Source organism: Macaca thibetana, chromosome 7 (genome assembly GCF_024542745.1).
Source record: "Macaca thibetana thibetana isolate TM-01 chromosome 7, ASM2454274v1, whole genome shotgun sequence".
NCBI classification, from domain to species: domain Eukaryota; kingdom Metazoa; phylum Chordata; class Mammalia; order Primates; family Cercopithecidae; genus Macaca; species Macaca thibetana.
Window position 1 is genome coordinate 120,815,978 of NC_065584.1, and position 9,865 is coordinate 120,825,842.

Sequence of the window (9,865 nt, forward strand, 5' to 3'; positions counted from 1 at the left end):
TTAGGAGGTATCAGCCAGGCATGATAGCTCATAGCTCATACCTGTAATCCCAGCACTTTGGGAGGCAGAGACAGGTGGATCATCTGAGGTCAGGAGTTTGAGACCAGCTTGGCTGACTTGGTGAAACCCCATCTCTACTAAAAAAAAAAATACAAAACATTAACCGGCCATGGTGGTGCATGCCTGTAATCCCACCTACTCAGGAGGCTGAGGCAGGAGAATTGCTTGAACCTGGGAGGCAGAGGTTGCAGTGAGCCAAGATCACGCCACTGCACTCCAGCCTAGGCAACAAGAGTGAAACTTCGTCTGAAAAAAAAAAAGAGTTTAGGAAAATCAAAATTACCATGTTTAGATAAAGATACATGAATAGATAGGTAGATACCTAGACAGTCAAAGATATTGGTAGCATAACAAAATTTAATGTCATGAAGAAAGCAATTCATAAGCATTTAGAAAAGGAAGGTGAGTATGGCAAAGTTTCTAGAAGAAATGAGGAGCTATAGAAATGAGAAGAAATTGAATAAACAAGTAAAGATGACTTGACTTTCCAGGGGAGGTTGCCATTCTGACAGAGCCACAGAGCTTCTTATCACTCAAAAATTTAAAAAAAAAAAAACAAGAAATACTATAAATCTATATTGAAGCCAGGGAATTAACAGAAATAAAGCAAAATTTAGCAACCTGTAATTTTATCCTCCTTCTCGAGAAGGATCTCAAATTCATGAATAGAGCTAACTGCCCAATTTATGTAGCAACTAAAAACCCTGATTATATCTTGGTTTAGTCAGGATTAATCACTTCGATCAAGATTTAATCAATATAATTAAATAATATATTTAATCAATATAATCAAGATATAATCAATCGGGTTTGGCTGTGTCCCCACCCAAGTCTCATTTTGAATTGTACTTCTCATAATCCCCACATGTCATGGAGGGACCCAGTGAGAGGTAATTGGATCTTGAGGGCAGTTTCCCCCTTGTTATTCTAGTGGTAGTGAGTTCTCACGGATCTGATGGTTTTATAAGGGGCTCCTTCCTTTGCTTGGTTCTCATTCTTTCTGCTGTCACCATGTGAAGAAGGACATGTTTGCTTCCTCTTCTACCATGATTTTAAGTTTCCTGAGACCTCCCCAGTCATGCTGAACTGTGAATCAATCAAACCTCTTTCCTTTATAAATTACCATGTCTTCATTAGCAGCATGAGAATAGACTAATACATGTCTCCAGCCACAATTCATGACAAAAGCTCTATGTGTCATTTCTCCAGTTTACACTGGAAAAATAAAGCAAGATCTCCACATTCTCTAAGGTTAGCCATTATTATCAAGACAAAGTGATTTTACAGCTCAAAAATGATGACTTTAACGGTTTATAGTTAAAGGTAATATATGAGGCATCAAAGAAGAGAAAAATAAAATAATTTAGCTCCTGGCCTGAATTTCTTCTTAGTATTTTTATGAGGTTAAAGAGATTAGAGAAAGACCAGGGAAGAATAACCTACAACTGAAAGCCCTTGATAGATTTACTGGTGGGATAGGGAAAGGGTGAACCTAGAAAAAAGGAAAAAAAAAAAAAAACAGCATGTCTCAATAGAATAGGTAGTGAGCATCTCAGCTAAATGTTCCTGTAATCACTTCTTATTAAAAAGGTAAATCAGATGGGCTTACTGAAGTAAGCAATAAATTCCCTCAAATGCACAAAGATCATAGAATTATGAATAAAAATCTGAGTCAGAGTGTCTATTTTTGTCACACTATCTCTGTGGGAGAACCCAAGAGAGAAAGTGAAACTGGTCATACTCCATCAGCCTCTTAAAACGTTCGCTTAGGGTTTGCTACATACATCCAATGTGGAAATAAAATGCTTCTCAGATTTTATTGATTCCATCAATCTAGGATCGTAAGTATGTAATCAGGTATGTTTCAGGATATTACATTTAAAAATAGCATTCTTATTTTTATTTGTGTAATCTCTTATTTATTAATCGGTTATTTGGGCACTCGACTTGGGCAATAAATAACCTCATGTTTTCTTCTTGAGTTCTGTAAACAGCATAAAAAAGGAAGCAATTTGGCACCTTCATCTAAATATTAACTAAGCACTTCAAAAGTAAAGAGTTTTGTTCAATGCTATCCAGATTATCTGACACAATCCCTCCGTGGATGCAGCATGTATTTTTAAAGCAAAAAAGAACATATAAAATTCAAAATAAGTTATATTAGACTGCTAAAACAATCATCAAGATCATTCACGGATAAATCTCACTTTCACACAAGCCTCAGCATAATGCTCAGAGGTAAGGACTTTCTTAACCTGAATCAAGCCCAACATCATCCCGATTCTCCATTTTACCCCAAACACCAAAAACTTGGTAGGAAATGGATTATAAAAATGAAAGTATATGTTTATATTGCTGTCTTAGCTTGTGATGTGAAAGAGAGCTTCTTGAACTTGTTTACAGGTCTGGATAAAAAGAAAAATTTGTCACAAATCCCCGGTGTTTACTTATGTTGCCTTTCATGATAATATTACTTACACTTTCCTTGCATAAAAAGTTACATGTATTTAACAAACATTTTCAGAAGGGCCTCTTACTCCATACTAGAGACTGTGATCCGGGCATTAGATATGCCAAAAATAGTAATAATAATAATACCAAGTAAAAATTTTGTTTCTAGCTTTTATAAATATGTTACTTAGGAATTGCATACAGTTACTCATAACCGGTATACATACACAGGCGAGCAGCCCCAGGCTGGTATGGTGGCTTCTGAAGCCACCAAGGACTCAGACTTCTTTGATCTTTTCCCTTCATGATCTTTAATCCTCAAGGTCACAATCTGGCTGCTGGAGCTCTGAAGGGGATTTTGTCAGAAAGAACACCCTTCCCCACCCCACATTCAAGGAACTTTCTTCTCTACCTCCCACAACTACAAAGAACACTGGAGAGAACTTAGAAACAGGGCCACACCTAACCACAAGGAAACCTGAGGATTTTCATTAAAAAGGGGAAGACGAATAAGAGTTTCTGCCATAACCAGTATAAAAATAATTAACAGTACAGTGTGATGAGTATGTTAGCGCTGGATTTTCAGGATAAGTTGTATCAGTGGTTGGCTGAGTACAGGAATCCTAGGCAAAATAACTAATGTATGCCTAAAGTATCAAGGAGCCAATTGCATTTAGGGAATGGGAGGAATATTCATGTGGATGAAGGGTAGCATGCTCAGGGAAACTGGCAGGTGAGGTTAAGGTTAGGTATCCTTTTATAGCATAGAGATTAAAGCTCAGACTCTGGATTCAAACTGACTGGATGACCTTGAGAAAGTTAGTTAACTACCTTGTGTCTCATATGTAAAATGGGGACAATTGTACCTGCTCCACTGGGTTGTTATGAGTATTAACTGAGGTAAACTCAGAAGCACCTAGAAAACTTTCTAAAATATAATTGTCCAATAAACAATATCTATTGCTGGTTGTCTATGAATGGCCTGCATGTGTTTGCATAAGGGACACAACAACGTCACTAACTAGGGATTGGGGACCCACCAGGGAGCTTGGCATAATCAGGTTTATTTCTTGGGAAGAATTCTCTCTGGTGTGGTAAGATTTAAGCTGTTGTCAAGGAGATTAATTAGGAGGACGTTTCAACTGAGATGATGAAGTTCTGAACTAAATCAAGAAAATTGGCTACGCTTTAGACTCTTGATAATATTGTCAAATTTCTTGTTGGAATTCTAACAATGTCGACGACCACTGAGAGTACAAGTGATACCTCACAAAAACCTAACACACATGTTCATCTTATTTTAAAAAATTGCAAATTTGTTAAGTGAAAATGATGTTTTATTATTTCTTTAACTTATAATTCTTTTTTAAGGTTGAATTTTTTAAGTTTATTAGCTCTGTATTTCCTTCTCATGTTTTTATGTTTATATCCTTCTCCAGTTGTGTTTTAGAAACAATGCTTTCCCTACTGTTTCTATGAACTGTTCATATATACGTGATCTTGGCCATTTGCATGCCCTATTAGTTTCCATGATTAAAGGCTGCATGGAAAAAGGGTCAAAGGAGGACCTCCCTGATTTAATTATAGATTACCAAAAAGAGAGGCAGACAAGGGGAGACAATACTGAGGGGATGTTCTTGCAGAAAAAGCCACGTAAACCTTCCAGCCAAAAGTCAATGACATCTTTAGTAAATTCTACAGAGTTTCTGAATACTTTGAGGAGTATCTTTCCTATGAAGAGACTACGAATACCCACTGAGTCCTGCTTTGAAGTCAGAATCAGCGGGAAGTAAAAACAGACTTTGCTCAAAGGGTAAACCAACCACGAGTTACTCTTGTTAAGATTATTCTCATGTATTTTATATAATCGATGTCATTATAAATTGAAAGATTTTTTTCCATTATGATTTCTAAGTGGTTGTTTCTGGCATATAGGAAAGCAATTTTATATCATTTGCAGGGGTTCTTAGAAATCCTGACCTTTTCAGTTGATTGTCTTGAATACTAATGATGATTTTAGTGATTATAATCCTTGATTGTACTAAATTAATAAGAGCGAAGTATTGTTTAACTGTATAAGAATCAAGGACAGAATAGCATTTTATCAGGAATTTATTAGAGTATTATATCAGACCTTAAATATGTTTTTTCTTCTTGAAATATTAATGTGTTGTGTCAACATCTTCATAGCATTTTACTCACAAACTAATTTTATTAAATTCAGTAAGTATACAAAATATGTACAGACTGAAAAATCTTATGTGGTGAGGCTGAGAAAGGAGATCAAAAACAGAAATAAAACTTAAAGATCATAAATGGAACCTTAATCAATACGCCCTACCCCATTCTGGTCTAGTTGAATCTCATCTCCAGAAATAAATGGAAATGAAAATGGAAAACAGCAAAATTTAACAGAAATATGATTTAGCCAAAAAGAATAAGAATATGATATGCTATTATTTTTTAAAGTTAAACCATTTGAAAGAACTGTCTACATTGGTTGTTTAAAAGGAGATTTCTCATTATATATGGTTGTGTGAAAAAAACAAAAACTAAAAAAAGGTAACTAAACAGCACATGTAATTCTAACCATGTGTTTGTATGTTAACAGGAATTAACCTTTAGAAAAGAGAGTCAGAGGTAATGGCTTTTTTTTCTTTTTGTTTAAAATTTGACAATAAATATCTATATTTTTGACATCAGAAAAATATTGTTAAAAGAAAATCTAAACACAATGCCTCTTTCCCGTTTCTATAATAATTCCATATTTCAGAAAGAATTTTTAGTAGATTTAAGATGAAGATAAGTTAAAATATCTACATGAGAATTTCTGATCAGAGAAGCACCACACATTTTGATAAAACATGATTATTATCATTTCACAAATATTACAAAGTAAACCACAAGTTTTGAGAAAATAGGTTTCTCATCGAAGAATCTTCATGTTCTTTATTGTCCTGACTCATACAAAATGTTCACCAGAGTTGCGTTTTTGAATTTTTTGGACAACTTGTTGATAATTCAAGATGGGGCCAAGAAAAATAAAGTCAAATATAGAGAATAACAGAAATTGTGTTTTTGTTCAAAAATTCTGGACAGAGATTATTTGGGTAAAAGGTATGGTTCATCTCTTGCTTCATTTTAAATCTCTTTCTTTACTGAAATCAAATTTCTTTCTGGGATTTTCAAATATCTTATCTCCATATTTTTGTCTTTATGTCCAGCCTGAAGATTTATTTCAGTTTCTCCATTTTCCTAGCAGGAAAATGCTACATGTACTTAAGTAAGTATAAAACTTTACTGATTGATATTCAGCTATAGAAAAATGTCTCCCATTTTATCCAGAATTTTGTGAACCTGAGGTTCAACTTTGGAAACATCCTTATTCTAGTTTCTCTTTTCCTTCCAAATATAGAGCTTCAAGTAATATGGATAATTGAACTCAACACAGAATAATTAAGTAAAAAAGGAAACCTCATTCATTGCATAACTATTTTGTTTCTCTGACTCCTTCCTTTGAATATGTCCTGGATTCAGACACAGAAAGTCAACGATTTCTAGCATTCATTTTAGAATGTTGGTTTGCCCTTGCTGGAAATATCTGTATACCCAACAATTTTGGTGGTAAGTTCATTTTATATTCTGTCACTGCATTTAACAGAAAGTGACTAAGCATTCAAGTCAAGATTTCTGGAAAATAAGACCATAGCACAACTGAAAAATGAACATTTGTTTTACAGGAAATAGTGCACTTGAACCACCCATACTAGCTACAGTATGAGTTAATATGGCACTTTTAGTAAAAGTGAACTTTAAAATACCGTAAAACAATGACACATTATTATTTTGGGTGACTGCAATGGTCAAAGCTTCTTGACTCTACAGGTCATTTTAAATATTTTCTTTTCTTTCTCTCCACAGACATTCAATTCTCTGGAAAAGTTTGTCTAAATTGCTGGAGAATATGTTTTTGGCCCCTTCACTTCATATGAGTACCGCATATTGAGGCCCTCTAGCTGGCGTTTCAGAGCCACAGATATAATGTGACTATATTGACAATTATTCAATCCTGAGAGAGACAAAGACCCAGTGTTCTATCTTTATTATTCAAACGTACTGCCCCTGTTTGGTGAACAGGGATTCATTCACTCCAAATACAAAAGGTCCCTGAACTCATTTAGAACACAAAAACAAATTATAATCACTTTAAGCCAATGGAATTCTGAGTTATCATAAGCTAATGTTTTGAGCTTTTTCTGTATCTTAGAATGCACACACCCTTGTTTAAGATTCAAACCTCTGGACACAATTCTGGTTGACCAGTAGGCTTTTTAGCTGACAAATGACTGGCTGACTTGGAAACCAGTTCTTAAAGCCTCCAGAGAGCCACATGCTGATACTCCTGAGCTCTCAGCTCTTAGATTTTTCACATCATTTTTACAAAAGAAACACCTCAGGTGTACCAAAGCTTTGTGTAATGAAATCTTTCAGAGCAGCCAGAAAAATATAACTCTTCCCCACCTGGATTCAGTTGTGGGTTAGAGCACATTTAATTTCAAGTCAATAGGTTCCCTGCACATCAGCACTTAAGGGATTAAAGACAAGTCTAGTTTTGTTGCCCTAAATGTACTGTTATTGTTATCAATTCGTGCAGCCTTGCAATAAGTTTTCAATAAATCTAAGATTAACTATGATTTTCTTGCCTATAAATAAAATATAATCATCTTAAAAATCAATGAAGGGAAAACCATCATATCCATTAACCTGGCTCAGAATCCCTCCAGGCTCTTGATATGAAACACAGTGCAGTGGATCTTTCATTTTATTGAGCTATATCTCTTTGTATGGCAACCAGCAGGCAAAAGAAAAAATCTAATCTAAAAACCAAAGACTAGGGTTTTTTTGTTGTTGTTGTTCTAAAACCACTGAGGTAAGGACTGAATATTCTTTTCTGCCTGGGGTTAATTTTTTTCCCGCTTTAATTTGCAATCATGCAATAAAAAAATGGGGGGAGGACATTGCCTCAAGTAGCTAGTGGCTTTATTACCATCTCTCCTGCCAGTCTCCACTTTTTATCACTTCCAAATCCTTTGTTTTTAAAGTCACCTGCACAACCCTGCAATGTTAGAAACACCTTCAGTTGTCTTCACCAACTGTCATTTCGTACCATCTGCTGTTAGAATCTCAAAAGCAGTAACGCATGGGGGTCAAGGCCAATTTCTCTCAGGAAACTAAAAAACAACAGAGCCAAGTCATTTAATGTGGGTTTTTTTTCCCCCTGTCAGCTTTACTACACTCTGGAGTGGACATTTTCCTTGCCTTTCAGTTGCGAATGTTCCTCAAAAGACATGAACTTCACAATAAGGTAACCACACAAAAGCAAGGTTTTATAGACAAGCCATTATCTACTAGCAGAAGGGGGCGATTAGTCATCTGCTCCACTTGAAATAGATCCAAAGAATTCAAGCCAGCACTGCAAAGAGAAAAATGCATTTATGTCAGGATTTCAGAAAGGGAGCCATCCTCCCTTAATGTCAGGGGCATCAGCACAGCCTTTCAGAAGGCTGTAAGGAATCTCAGAAGTCAAGCAGCAAGGAGTTGACCTAAGATTCAGTAGCTTTCTTTCTTTTGCACTCCCATACCACTACAACCTGGATGGTCCGCTCTTCTGATCTTTCTTCGGACTAGAGCCAAAAAGGACCACCTTTTGTTTCTGCTTTTGTCAGCTACTAAAAATGGTCAGTTCTTCCAGGTGCAGTGGCTAAGACCTGTCATCCCAGCACTTTGGGAGGCTGAGGCGGGTGGATCAACTGAGGTCAGGAGCACGAGAGCAGCCTTGCCAACATGGTGAAACTGTCTCTATTAAAAGTACAAAATTAGCTGGGCGTGTTGGCAGAAACCTGTAATCCCACCTACTCGGGAGGCTGAGGCAGGAAAATCACTTGAACCTGTGAGATGGAGGTTGCAGTGAACTGAGATTGCGCCATTGCACTCCAGCCTGGGTGACAGAGTGAGACTCCATCTCAAATAAAAAAGAATAATAATAGTAACAAATCAATTAATTAAATAAATAAAATAAAAATGGTCAGTTCAATTAAACTAATTCAACCCCGTACACCAGATAGGCTCTCTAAAGACATAATCTTCTCTTAAAATGAAATTGTTAGTTGTCATCATTTTCCCCTTTTTATATTTTTACAAATCATTACAAATTCACATAAAATTCTTCAATCTGAAAGAGGCCTAGTTTACTGTCAAGGCAGTTCACATACAAGTCTAAGTTTTTCACCCCATAAATAAAATATAATCATCCTAAAAATCAATAGGAGAAAACAATCAGAACCATTAACCTATCTCAAAATCCCTTCAGCCACTTGGATGAAGTACACAGTGCTGAGTCTTTCGTTTTATTGAGCTGTATAATTCTTTGTGTGGCAAATGGCAAGGGGAAAAAAAAATCAAAGACTCAGGTGTTGTGTTCTGAAAATCAGAGCGAAGTGGGAATGAGATAATAGATTTTGACCCTTTGTGATTATAGAAATAAACAGATATTGGAAACCCCAGAAACAATGGTTTTAAGCAACTGGAAAGAGGTTAGCTTGGTTTAGCTTCTCCCTTTGAAAATGCTTCCTCATGAGCAATTTATAAACCTGGCATCAATTTTGAAAATTGTTAGAAAATTTTCTTTAAGATTTAAGGGGAAAAAAAAGAAGGGGTAGAGGAAAAAAGATTGATTTCAAAAGTAGAAGTGTGAGTCAAGTGCACTAAAAAGACAAGGCTGATTTAAGATAGGCCCTGCATAGTGGTGCACACCTGTAGTCCCAGCTATTCTGGAGGCTGAGGCAGGAGAATCGCTTGTGCCCAGGAGTTTGAAACCAGCCTAGGCAACATAGCAAGACCCTGTCTCAAAAAAAGAAAAGAAAAGAAAAAAGACTGATTTAGTCTTAAGTTTCAAGTTGTAATATACGAACCGAAATGAAGATACTCATATGAAGCTGGTTGCTATTTACCACTGCTCAGTGGTCACTTCTTAATTCTCTTCTTTGCCACAGAAATTTGTTTTGTAAAGTTCAATAATGAGGAAATTTACAACCTATAACTGGACTTTTTAAACATAATTTCAACTCTTATTTTAGATTCAGGGGTACATGTGTGGGTTTATTACCTGGGTATATTGTGGGATGCTAAGGTTTGGGGTACGATGATCCCAGTACCCAAGTCCTGAGCATAGTACCCAATAGTTGGTTTTTTAACCCTTGCTCCCCTTGCTCCCCTTGCTCCCTACCCACTGTAGTAATCCCCAGAGTCTATTGCTGCCTTCATTATGTCCATGAGTACCCATTGGTTAGCTCCT

At 36.1% G+C, this 9,865-nt stretch overlaps 1 long non-coding RNA gene across 1 annotated transcript; it reads left to right on the plus strand.

Moving 5' to 3' along the window:
- The first annotated feature begins 2,665 nt into the window (after window positions 1–2,665).
- On the plus strand, window positions 2,666–8,503 carry LOC126958875 (uncharacterized). Its single transcript, XR_007727340.1, has 3 exons — window positions 2,666–5,794; window positions 5,927–6,135; window positions 6,433–8,503. It is a non-coding gene; the product is annotated as an uncharacterized LOC126958875 (long non-coding RNA).
- Window positions 8,504–9,865: the final 1,362 nt, after the last annotated feature.